Source organism: Ornithorhynchus anatinus, chromosome 21 (genome assembly GCF_004115215.2).
Source record: "Ornithorhynchus anatinus isolate Pmale09 chromosome 21, mOrnAna1.pri.v4, whole genome shotgun sequence".
NCBI classification, from domain to species: domain Eukaryota; kingdom Metazoa; phylum Chordata; class Mammalia; order Monotremata; family Ornithorhynchidae; genus Ornithorhynchus; species Ornithorhynchus anatinus.
In genome coordinates this window covers 17,756,877-17,769,510 of record NC_041748.1, presented here as the reverse complement: position 1 = coordinate 17,769,510, position 12,634 = coordinate 17,756,877, and the positions used below count along the sequence as shown (strand labels likewise).

At 51.3% G+C, this 12,634-nt stretch overlaps 1 protein-coding gene across 2 annotated transcripts in view; it reads left to right on the top strand.

Annotated features, from left to right (window-relative positions):
- The first annotated feature begins 351 nt into the window (after positions 1 to 351).
- Positions 352 to 12,634, top strand: part of CORO1C (coronin 1C) — a 77,989-nt gene continuing 65,706 nt past the window's right edge. The window contains exon 1 of one of the 2 annotated variants that reach the window (XM_029049127.2): positions 352 to 463. The gene's annotated coding sequence lies outside the window, so the exon portion shown is untranslated. Of the gene's footprint in view, positions 469 to 12,634 lie in introns of both variants that reach the window. The other variant, XM_029049126.2, reaches the window with a different exon arrangement.

The window sequence follows — 12,634 nt, the reverse complement described above, 5'->3', positions numbered from 1 at the left end:
GGAGAGAGGGCGGGGCTAAACGGTCACGTGGGGGAATGGGCGGGGCGAATCCTCTCAAGTGAGAGGAGGATGGGCGGGGCTAGAGCGTCACGTGAGGAAATAGGCGGGGCGAATCCTCTCAAGTGAGCGGAGGGTGGGCGGGGCTAGAGCGTCACGTGAGGAAATAGGCGGGGCGAAACCTTCTGAGTGAGAGGGGGTGAATGGGCGGAGCTAAACGGTCACGTGGGGTATGGGCGGGGCTAAACCGCTCGATGGGGAGTGGGCGGGGCCAACACCATCCTGGGGGCGGGGCCTGTCGGGGGCGGGGCCTGCGGGGCGGTGGTGCCGCTCCTGCTCCTGCTCCCGGTGCTGCTGCAGCGGGCGGGCGGGCGGTCGGGTGGTCCGCTGGTCGGGGCCGAGGAGAGGCCACTGTTGTGGGCGGCGCGTCCGTCTCGTCCGGCTTCTGATCCCGGGAAAAGGACTGGTGCGGTGAGCGGCGCGGGCCCGGGGGGAGGGAGGAGAGCGATTTTGGGGTGCCCCGGGCCTGCAGGCCAGGGCTGCGGACGCTCAGGACTGGCCAGGAGCTGCTGGGGGGAGAGTGGGGGGATCCGGGGGCTGCTCGGGGAGGGAGGAAAGCGATTTTGGGGTGCCCCGGGCTGCAGGGGGGGAGAAATAAAGGGGTTCAGGACTGGCCGGGAGCTACAGGGGAGGGATGAGAGGTTTCCAGGCCGATTGGGGTCTGCAGGGGAGGGTTGAAGGGGTCTGGGGGGATCCGGGGGATGCTGGGGTGGAGGATGGAGGGATTTGGGGGTGACCGGGGGCTGCAGGGAGAGGGCCGAAGGGGCTCGGCGTGGCCGGGGGCTCCCGGAGGAAGGAGGGAGGGAGGGAGGAAGGGGTCCCGGGGCGGCCAGGAGCTGCATCGAAGGGGTTCAGGGGTCACCGGAGACTGTGGGAGGAGGGTTGAAGGGGTTCAGGTGGTTGGGGTCCGCGTGGGGGAGGGAGGGAGGAGAGGAAGCCCCCGCCTCCCCCCGCTGACCACTGGCACAGGGGAGGGTGAGGTCAGATGGGAATGCTCCCGGGGGGAATGCAGAGCGGCCAGCTGCCCAGGTCCCCCTGCCCACCCCCTGGGTCTCCTGGCTGTCTCCCCCCCTCCCCACCCCACCCCATGCCACCCCTAACTGTCCCCTGCTCTGCCCAGCCCTGCCCAGCCCTGCCCTCTTCCCTTCCTAGCCACCGCCTCTTGGGCCTTGCCAGAGAAGCCCAGGTCGCCCTGCCCACCCCCTGGGTCCCCTGACTGCCTCCCCCCTCCACCCCATGCCACCCCCAGCTGTCCCCTGCCCAGTCCAGCCCTGCTTTCTTCCTTTCCTAGCCACCGCCTCTTGGGCCTTGCTAAGGAAGAAGCTCGGCTGGTGGGCTGCCACAGCCAGGAAGAAAGGGGCTTCCTGGGGCGGGGGCAAGTGGGGAGAGGGTCCCCGGGCTGGCCTGCCTTCTTGGGGGATTGGTGATGCCATCCCATCCCGGGCCTGCGGATGGGGATGCAAGGGGTAAGTGCTGGCCGCGCCCACAATCCCATCCTCTTTTTGGCCCCATGGAAGGAAGGAAGGCAGGCTGCCCCTCTGTTTTGGGGTCTAGAGCCAAGCTGCTTGCTGCCTGAACAACGTGGACCACCTGTGGACCCTTCCCCAGCCTCAAAGGACGGGACCTAGGGGGCTATCTGTGGACCGCCCCCCGAGGATGGAACTGAGAACCCCAGCCTCTAAGGACAGAGCCCAGGGGGCTATCTGTGGACCTCCCCCCTCTATGGACAGGGCTGAGGGGGTCACCTATGATCCTTGCCTCTAAGGACGGGGACCAGGAGGCCCTGTGGCCTCTGAGGAGGACATCCCGTGACCTCTGAGGAGAGGGTCCCGTGAACCCCGCCTCTGAAGAGGGGCCGTGGGCTAAAACCCACGGCCAAGTTCTCCCCTCCCCACATGGCGGTGGCATTCGAAGGCATGTTTCGGGGTGGGTTTTCACACAGTGGATTCCGATGTTTTCCAAAATGTGTGCACGGTGAAAATACACGGTCGCCAGAGAGAGATACTGTATTTCAAAATCCTTTTATGGCATGTGCTCTGTGCTTGAGATAGCGTTTTTCTTGCTCTCTAATCAGCGATTGTCCTAGAAGAGGTCTTAGTCATTCCAGAACTTGGGCCCATCCTTCCCCTCCCACAGCAAAGCGCTCCTGACACCAGTGCTTGGTGTTCAGAGAGAAAAGAGAGAGAAGAGAGAGAAAAGAACCCACAGGGTCAGTCTTGGAAGAGTCTGCCCCGTGCTCGGCGGAAACTGCAGGGACGGGGAGGGGTTTTCTTGGATTTGATTCTTCCCAAGCTCTGGATATTTATTTCAAAAGATACTGAGTTACCGCTAAAAGTTTTTTTTTTTTAAGGTTATCCTTAAATCAGTTTCTTTTGAATTTTTGATGAATATTTGGATGTGAGTGTTGAGCAGAAAATATCGGCAGTGGAATGGCGGGGGCGGGAAGAGGGGATGTGGATGAAAAATGAAATCGACTTACATATGTCATCTGATTTTACTCTAGTTGATAGCTGTGTTTACCGAGGGCTGTTTAAACAGAGGTATAAAGGTCAGATCCACACCTTGATGACACATTCCACCGGACTTCAATGTACAGGAAGTCCAGTCTTTTTGACTTTTTGGAGGCACCGGGAAGTTGAACTAGCTCTGCCCCAATGGTAAATTTTAATGCTCTGCAAGCCAATTGCTTTCATCAGCATTTATGGCTGCCGTTTCATGTATGGGGCCGTTTAGCTTCTCCTCTAGCAAATGGCCCGCTCAAACGAGGTTGAATTTTTCTGAGTTATGTCTACATGCTTATTGCGAGTGTCACTTCTGGGATTCATTCCAAGTGTGAACAGGGAGAGCCACTATAATGTCAGTGAGATAGAAGGCTCTGAGAGGATAAACCATCCGTTCGGCATTGTGTGACAGAAAATGGATAGATTATGAGGTTTAATAGCGACTGGATGCTCATTGTTTAATGTAGGCATTTTAATTGCAGTCACAGAACTGATTTGGTTCTCGTGTGCCGGGCTTATTAGGCACCCTTATTACACCTCTGGTCATTTTTTTGGTGAAGGAAGGGTGAATTCTGATGACAGCTTTTCCATTTTGAATCATTCAACCAATGGTATTTATTGAGCACCGTCCTAAACGCTTGGGAGAGTACAACACAACAGAATTAGCAGATAGGCTCCCTTAACGAACTGACAGAGTGCCTAGTACAGTGCTCTGCACACAATAAGGACTGATTGATTTTTGAGGAGTGGACCGTGGCTAGAAGTAATAATGATAGTGCCTGTGAAGCACTTACTATGTGCCAAGCACTGTTCAAAGCACCAGGATGGTTACAAGTTAATCCGCTTGGTCCCAGTCTGTGTCCCACCTGGAGCTCACAGTCTAAGTAGGAAGCCCAGAGAAGTGAGTGACTTGCCCATGGTCACCCAGCAGACCCATGGCAGAGCCTAGATTAGAACCCAGGTCCTCTGGCTCCCAGGCCCCGGTCTCCTTCTGCTAGGCCATGCTGCTTCTCTGCAACAAAACAGTTAAAGGCGAGGTTTCCATTTGCTGATCACAGTAGGTGCCACTCCCAGAATTAAAAATGCCGTTTCACAGACTTGCAAAGAGAGCCTCTCTAGCGGAAAGCAATTAAAAAGATTCCAAGTATTTCATATACTAAAGGATGAAGATTCCTCTGGCATATCTCAGCAGCACTAGTGTGGCAAAGGGTTTTTAGTGCCCCGGTGGAAATCCTTTAAAATAACGAGTAAAATTCTAATGCATTCATCAATGCTTCCCCCTTCCATTCTCAAAATTTTCTGTACTGTAATTATGAGTAACAGAGTCACACTGGTTAAAAACCATTTAAACCTTAAATGTACGGTTTCATCAGCTTGTGGAAAGCAAATGCATCGGAGTGGGAAAATGTGATTTGAGTCTTAGGAAAGATGTTCCTTAGATGAGATCAAGACATGTTGAAGTCAGGCAGTTCTCCAACCCCCTTCCAGTAAAGGTGAGATGACTTTCTGGCTCATGTTTGAGGGAAACGATCCTCCCCCTTACCCCAACTCTCGGAGCCACCGTCAACTGTTCTGAAATTGTCCCAGATGTCAACACAACGAATTACACGTTTTCCTCCGGGCAGAAAATCCTTGTTCAGGTGGTTTATTAGGGCAGATTGCCAGGGAATATATTTAGTGAGGTGGAAGGGATTGCTGGACTAGAGGATTTCTCCAAGTTCCTCCCAGCTCTGTGATGCTAGTACAGCAGTGATGCTTTGTGCTGATTAAAATGGGAGGTAGCAGTATTAATAATAATAAATAATAAATGGTATTTGTTAAAGCGCTTGCTGTGTGTCAAGCCCTGTTCTAAGTGCTGGGGAAGATATAAGGTGATCAGTTTGGACCCAGTCCCCTTCCCACAGGGGCTCAAGGTCTTAATCCCCATTTTACATTCAATAGTATTTTCATTCAGTAGTATTTATTGAGCGCTTACTATGTGCAGAGCACTGTACTAAGCTTTGGAATGTCCAATTTGGCAACAGATAGAGGCAATCCCTGCCCAGTGACTTGCTCATAGTCTAATCAGATGAGGGAACTGAGGCCCAGAGAAGCCAAGTGACTTGCCCAAGGTCACACAGCGGCAAAGTGGCAGAGCAAGGGTTAGGGCCCAGGTCCTTCTGACTCCCAGGTCCGGGCTCTGTCCGCTAGGCCGTGCGGCTTCCCATGGCACTTAAGAAGCCCTCACTTTGCGCAGAGCATTGGGAGAAAATACCCTGATGAGGATTAAACCCGGTCCTCAGAGCCTCGTTATCGCCTCATGCTGCTGCTGGATGGGGGTCATCAGGGAGCCCTTTTAAGGGGCAAGAGTCCCGAGTGGAGAGATGGTGTGGCCCGGTGGAAAGAGCAGAGGTCTGGAATGGGGAGGCCAAAGTTTGTCCCAATTCTGCTGCCGCAACGGTGGAATTAACAGTCGCAGCAGAAGCACTTACCGAGCAGCCTCATGGCGCAGGGCAACATACTAAGCGCCTGGGAAGTACCACGTGGTGAGGTGACACATTTCCCGCCCACCAGGAACTTAGACCTGAACGGGGGAGACAAACGTGAAAATATTTATAACCAGAGGAGTCAAAATAAATACATGGAGCAGACACATTCCCACGAATGCTAAAGCAGGTGTAAATGAGTTTCTGCCAGTGTTGACTGAATGGATGATGCAGTTCAGGGTGAAGGGAAGCGATTTGGGGAAAGCTTGTGGGACCTTGGGAGAGTCACTTGACCTCTCTGAGCCTCAGTTCCATATCTTTAAATGATGTATTTATTATAAATCGCTTATTTGTCCATATTAATGTCCATCTGTCCCTCTAGACCACATAATATTATTGGTGGGGAACGTGACTGCTAACCCCGCTGTGTTGGACTCTCCCAAGCCCTTGGTCCAGTGCACTGCACAGAGTAAGCGCTCGATAAATGCCATTGATTGAGTCCCTTGTTTGTCCAATGGGGATAAGACCTCCCCTGGGGCCTGTGCGGGACAGAGACTGCGTCTTATCTGATTGTCCGTTATCTGTACCGGCCCTTGGTATATAGAAAGCACTTAATAAAAGCCATTATTATTTATCATCGGTAGTAAAACGTAGTCAGTCGGTTGAGCCTTCTGGTTCTCGCCACTCCTCACGGGCCTGGATCCAACCAAGGTGATCCGGCCTCAGAGAGGGTTGCATTCTGCCGGTGGTTGCTGCACTGGGAGAGAGGTACCAGCTCCATCCCTGGCTCGAAGGACCCAGGTTGGTTGCGGCTTGCCCAGGAGGCTGGTGGTGTTCTCCCGCCTGTCTGACGGGGCCTCGGGGGTATGGAGAGTCCGGCTGTCATGGCTGCGTCACGGGGAAGGGCACACCTGTTGGCAGGACCCAGGGCTTGAGAGTGTTACAGTGACATACCGCTCTTGGTGAACTTGTAATGCGGAGGCTTTTCCCCTTGAGAGAATTTAAGGAGAAGCAACGTGGCCTAGTGGGTAGGGCCCAGGCCTGGGATTCAGGCCTTCAGTTCGCATCCCGGCTCCACCACTTATCTGCTGTGGGACCGTGGGCAAGTCACTTCACTTCTCTCATCTGTAAAATGGGGATTAAAGCTGTGAGCCCCATGTGGGACGGCGACTGATTAGCTTGAATCTACCCCAGCCTGATGAGCTTATATCTACCCCAGTGCTTAGTAGAGTGCCTGGCACATACGAAGAGCCAAATACCATGGTGTACTGGATCGGGCATAGGTCTGGGAGTCAGATGGTCACGGGTTCTAATCCTGGCTCCACCACTTGTCTGCTGCGTGACCTTGGTTAAGTCACTTTACTTCTCTGGGTCTCAGTTACCTCATCTGTACAATGGATGTTGAGACTGTGAGCCACACATGGGACAGGGACTGTGTCCAACCGATTTGCTTGTATCCAGCCCAGCTCTTAGTACAGTGCCTGGCACATAATAAGTACTCAACAAGTACCATAGCTGTTAAATAACATTAGGAAAACTCCCAAAACCTGGTCTGGTGGCTTGAGGTTGTGGTTGACATCGGGTTGGGTCCGGATCCTCCAGAGCAACCGTTTGGGTCCTCCCCAGCTGGGCCTACTTGGGTCGGATCAGGACTGGCTTCGCAGCCCAACCCTCTTCCAATTAGTCAGTCAGTCAGTGTGGCCTAGTGGAAAGAGCCCAGGCCTGGGAGTGAGAAGGACCAGGGTTCTCATCCCGGCTCTGTCACTTGCCTGCTGTATGATCCTGAGCCAGTCACTTCACTTCTCTGTGACTCAGTTGTGTCATCTGTAAAATGGGGAATCATTATCTGTACCCCCTCCTACTTAGATTGTGAGCTCTGTATGGGACAGGGACTGTGTCTGACCTGATTATGTTGTATCTTCCCCAGAACTTAGAACAGTGCTTGGCACAAAGTAAGCGCTTAACAAATACCACAGTTATCATCATCATCGATGGCATTTATTGAGCATTTACTTTGTGCAGGACACTGTGCTGTGTGCTTCGGAGAGAATGATACAGCAGAATTAGCAGATAAATTCCCTGCCAATAACGAGCTTATAGTCGAGAGGATGAGCTTACAGTCTGTCAATGAGTCTTTGTTGGAATGAGTTTTTTCACAAGGGATAATGATGATAATTGGGGCATTTGTGGAGGGCTCACTCAGTGCCAAGCACCCTACCAAATGCTGGAGCAGGTACAGTGTCAGTGGCTTGGACCCCTTCCCTATCCCATATGGGGCTCACGATCTGAGAAGGAGGAAGAATAGTTATCTTTTGCCCATTTTACATTTGAGGGAACTGAGGCCCAGAGAAGCAAAGCCAGTTACCTGAGGTCTCACAGCAGACAACCCCCGTCTTCTGACTCCTAGGCCCGTGGGATCGTGAATTGGATTTTGCTCACCATAGACTGTAGACTAGACTGTAAGGTGGTTGTGGGCAAGGAACGAATTTACCAACTTTGTTGAATTGTACTCTCCCAAGCACTCAATATAGTGCTCTACATACAGTAAGCTCTCAATAAATATATTTTTTGTTTTTGTTAAGTGCTTACTATGTGCCAGGAACTCTTCTAAACATTGGGGTACGTAAAAGATGAGGCTGGACACAGCCCCTGTCCCACGTGGAGCTCACAGTCTTAATCCCCATTTTACAAGTGAGGGAACAGAGACATAGTGAAGTGATTTGCCCAAGGTCACACAGCAAACAAGTGGCAGAGCAAGGATTGGAATTAAAGTCCTTCTGATGCCCAGGCCCAGCCTCTACCCACTAAGCCGCACTTAATTGACCCATTTGCTTAACGGGTTTTACAATGCAGTGCACATAGCGCTCAATAATTACCATGGGTATTTTAATCTCATTATTTGATAGTTGCATTTTTGCTTGGGAAGCTACTGACCAATGGCTCTTAACCTCTAAGACCTATTGTACTGTTTTTAGGTGGCTGACTTTGAAGTCCCTTGATGGGCGTTCTTTTACCCCGAGGAACATTTCTTGGGGATTTCTGAGAAACAAGTCGCTTCCTTATTGGGTGCAGTTTCTTCCCAGGGTGGTCTGTCACCATTAACATTGTAATTGTGGAATTATGGCAAGGAACTAAATGGAAAAGAAAGGGGAAAAGCAGTTTCTGTTGGGGCAAATTAGACGTGATGAACTCTGGGAACACCATTTGAAGTTTCTTGCTCCGAGGGGATTTAACATTTTGAGAGACAAGGGCCCTTCCAGAAGTCCATAAATCAACCAGATTCTGAGGAACAAAACCAAGTAAGATTGACCCACAGTTGATCTCTAACGCCAGAGAGGCAGGAATCTTTTTTCTTTTTCCTCTCCCATTGCGGAACGGCAAAATCAAAGCCAAATCGATGAGTTGTAAGGGCAAGGAGGGAAAAAAATGTCCATTCTTAGGCGGATTGGGGCTCGGAACACGGGGCATGTGGTTCGTTTTGCCGGAGGTGGCGAATCGCGGTCGAAACGGGCTTTTTCTCATCCAAACCACGTGCTTTCAGGGAAGAGCATTGCCTCTTGGCAAGAGGTTGACGGCGTGACAATCCCAAAGGAGGTTGTGCTGCTGAGTGTTGGGAGATGGCACATCTGGCCGTCATGTGAATGAGAGCATTGTGGTCATGAGGAGAAGGCTTTCTGCAAAAGAACATTGGAGCGAGATCCTTATCGCTAGAGAAAATAGTCTCTCATCCTGCTGTTGAGATGCACAATTCTAGGCAGTTCAGCTAAGGCAGCGGGGAGCCTGAGAAACTGAAAGCTAGGAGATCCAGTCCCAGCGGCGAGAGTTACAACCCCATCATTCTCTCTTTCATTCAATCCTTCGATCGTGTTTATTGAGCACTTACTGCGTGCCGAGCACTGTACTAAGCTCTTTGCAAGGATGAAGTCAGTGTCATATTCTTGAAATAAAATAAATCAACCTTTGGTTTTGGTCCTGTAAACCAGGCCCAAGTGTCCCACTTTTCCAGTTAGGAATCTTTTACTATTTAGGAAAAGTGGCTCACTTGTGATAAACATTTTTTTTCCTTTCTCAAGTGGGCTAAGGCTGTATAGAGCGCAAATTCATTCATACCTAGTCGCCTGCCTTTCACATTCCTCGGGGCAATCTTGGTTTCACACCCCAACATTCCCCATCAACTGGTCCCTTATATCTTCAGACAAAGACTATATTCTTTCCCATCAACACAGTCTCATTTTGCGCGCATTAAATAATCAATGAGGTCTTGGCCCAGATTCTTAGGGAATCCACTGACGTCCTCCGACCGGGACTATTTTGAAAGCTTTTTGGCGTTAATTATTCCATAACGGGAATGCCGCGGTACAATTTGCAGGATGTGCATTTGGAAGAGCCGCGTTCCCAAATCCATTCGGAGGGAACCGTTTCCTTCACCGGCCACTCTCTCCCTGGCTCCGTAAGCGGGCTCACTGCTCTCGCTCGCTTCGCAAACTGTCAGACCAGAGGCAATCTGGTCATCCAAGGTGCTTAGAAAAGCCACCACGGTCGGGCAAAATCTCGGGTTGGGAAAAAATTTCAAGGGACGGCCCTGAGGAGTCCATGTCCGGGACCGATAAAGCCTCCCAGATTGTAGCAGACGTAATTAATACCCCGGGAGATTGGCAGGAGATGATAATGGGTTCAGAGCCGGAGCGCTCTGTCTCCGGGGAACAAAGAGAGACCGGCAGTCTGTGCACGTGACAGCTTCGCATGGGAATCTTTCACCGACATGAAATTGGACATGGATTCCCTCCGTCTGTACCACTGCTGCTTCGCCCTCCCGCTAACAAAGCCCCGCTATTTCCAGGTTCCGGAAATGCCCTCTTTGCAGGCGCAATGTTGAGGGCACGGAAAGGGACGAGTGGTTCGAAACGTGGACTCCTGGGCCGTTTCCGCTCTTGACACTGGGATCTGAGGGGAGCCGTAGGGGCCACACAACCTTTAAAAACAATCAAGGCGAACTCTGAGGGCTCTCTTCTGTCACGGTAGTAACAGAGCCGGTGTGTTTGTTCAAAACTCCCTCTAATATAGGTGATAGAAGCGCAGTTGGACTGGGAAGCTTTGGGGGACAGGAACAGCGGAATGAGGGGAAGTTGGGGCGCCGGGGGAGAGTAGGGAAACCAAGCTATCCAGCATTCACTGGTCTTGCTTCTCTCCCTAGCCTCTCTCCAGCTGCTTCCCTGCTATCCTTACTGCATGGGCTTCCTCCTCCCTCCTTCCCCTATTGTTTGACTGCCGCTTACTTTAGATGATGGGAAGGGCTTCCAGGCACCTAGTGGAATTGTGTAAATGTAAAATCGAGTGGAGGGTCGTTTCTGCCCAGTCGGTCACTGAAAAGGAGACTCACGCTTCAGTTGAGAATAACTGCAACTGTCAGCCTGTTCCGCTAAGTCACGTTTACTGAGCGCTGTCTGTGTAGCAGAGCGCTGTATTAAGTGCTTGGGAGAGTACATTCTAAGTGTACGTAGGCCTGTTCCCTGCCTATAAGGAGCATACAGTCTAGAGGGGGAGGCAGACATTAGCATAAATGAATTACAGATGCATACATAAGAGCTTTGGGGCTGAGACCGAGGTGACTAATTAGGGTCCCAGTCCAAGTGACACAAGAAGGAATAGGGGAGATAAGGGTTTATTCAGGGAAAGCCCCTTGGAAGAGAGGGGCTTTTAATAAGTCTTTTCCAGGCTCACAGATCATGGTTCCATCGTGTCTTGGGAGCTTAAAATCCGAGGGGAGGTATTCCTTTTTATCCGGAATACCCGGTGAATGCTTAGCAATAAAACGCAATCTGCATCCCTAAGCCATCATCGCCAACAAGCGGAGGGATTTCTGAAGACGCCTTGTCGCTTTGCCATCTCGATTTCAGTCTTCAGTAAAGAGGATCTTTAAGCGATGACCTGCAAGCTTCTCTCGACAAGTGAGAAACTAGAGTCCGTCTCTCCGGCTGTGGCTTTGTGAGGTGATGCTCAAATAAATAGCCGCGTTAAAAAACATCTGTATCACGGGCCCCCTCTGCGTATCTGTAAGGCGAGACTCACGGTTCTCCTAGTTGTCGTCACCTTACAGTGATTCTGCAGCCGGCTCTTTCCAAGGAGAAGATTGAATGCGTCGGAAGAGCTTTAAAAGCAATGATTGTGAACGTGCAGCGTTGAATAATTCAGTGTTAGAGTAGACTGGATAAAACGAGACCTCACTGACAGAGGACAGTTGTAAATCGCCTGGTTTTCCTCTAAAGCTGCATCGTTCCTAGCAAATCCAGCTTTTGAGATAGCATGATTTCGGGCTGGAGTTCGGCTCTGGAATCAAAGCAGAAGGGGTGTGACGCTTACTGGTGGGTGGCGAGGGTCAAGTCATTGGCAAACGACCAAGTATTAACCGAATGACCAGAGCCAAGAGCAGGAATGGCAGGCAGTGACTTCAGGATTCCTGGTTGGGCAAGTCTCTTAGCCTCTTTGTTCTTTCCCCAGCTACCTCCCGCAAGTGTTCCAAGGATAAAGGCGGAAAACAGAGAAGCAGCATGGTGTAGTGGATAGAGCATGGGCCTGGAAGTCAGAAGGTCATGGGTTCTAATCCTGTATCCCAGCTCCCCGTGCCATTCTGGCCGGGAAAGTGCCACTGTCAGTTTTTTGCCGAGAGCCTTCCAGGGATTAATTTTGAAGCCTTTCAGCTTAAGGTATTCTTCTAGTGGGGTGGTTTTTAAGGCCGCATTAAGTTCTCTGGAATGGAGTTGGTTATTTGCAGCAGGATCAATAGTTTTGATTACCCTCGCCCCCAAGCCACAGACACACATCACTTTTTATATGATACTTTACATAACTTGATCTTTAAAGCTCCTGCCAATTGGGCTCGATTTCCAAAGCGTAAGTTTGGGGAGGTTGATATGTTCTGTTGATTTTTATCTGACAGGACTCCCCAGACTCTGTTTTGAGTCGTGTCTTAGAGAAATTTCAGGTAGTTGTCTGGGTTTTCTAAAAAAAAAAAAAGAGAGAGAAGGAAAAAAAAAGAAAATTCTGCCAGATGAGAATGGAGAAGATATTTTTTAATTAGGAAATGGTGAGCATCTTAGGAGCAAAATATCCAGTGCCCTTCAGGAGGGAGAGGCCCAGGCTGGCACCCACGTTCAGGACTTGGCTAGATACCTTTGGCTTGGCAGCCCCACAGAGGGGAGAATGGCTAGCTGTCTGGCTATTCTGTCTCTCCCACCTCTGCCTCCCCTGATATCTCTGGCTCCGTTTGGATTCCTGGGATGCACTGGAGAGGCCCAAGTGGAGGGATTCATGGAGAGGAGGAGGAAAGGGAAGGAAGAGCCAGGGGAGGAGGAGGAGGAGGTAGTAGAGGTGACCACGGAGAGCAATCCATTACCTGAGCAATCGGAAGGCCAGGCCCTGCTGTCCCGGGGCCTGGGGCAATGGTAGCGGTGAAAGGATGAGAGGGGAAGGAAGGGGAGGAGGCAGATGAGGGGGGGAAGGAAGAGGAGGAGGCAGAGAAGTGGGGCTTCCCAGATTTGCCTTCCCTGTCTCCATCTGGGACCACCTGGGACCACCTCCCCTTGGAGAGACTCTCCCGCCTTGCCCCCCTCC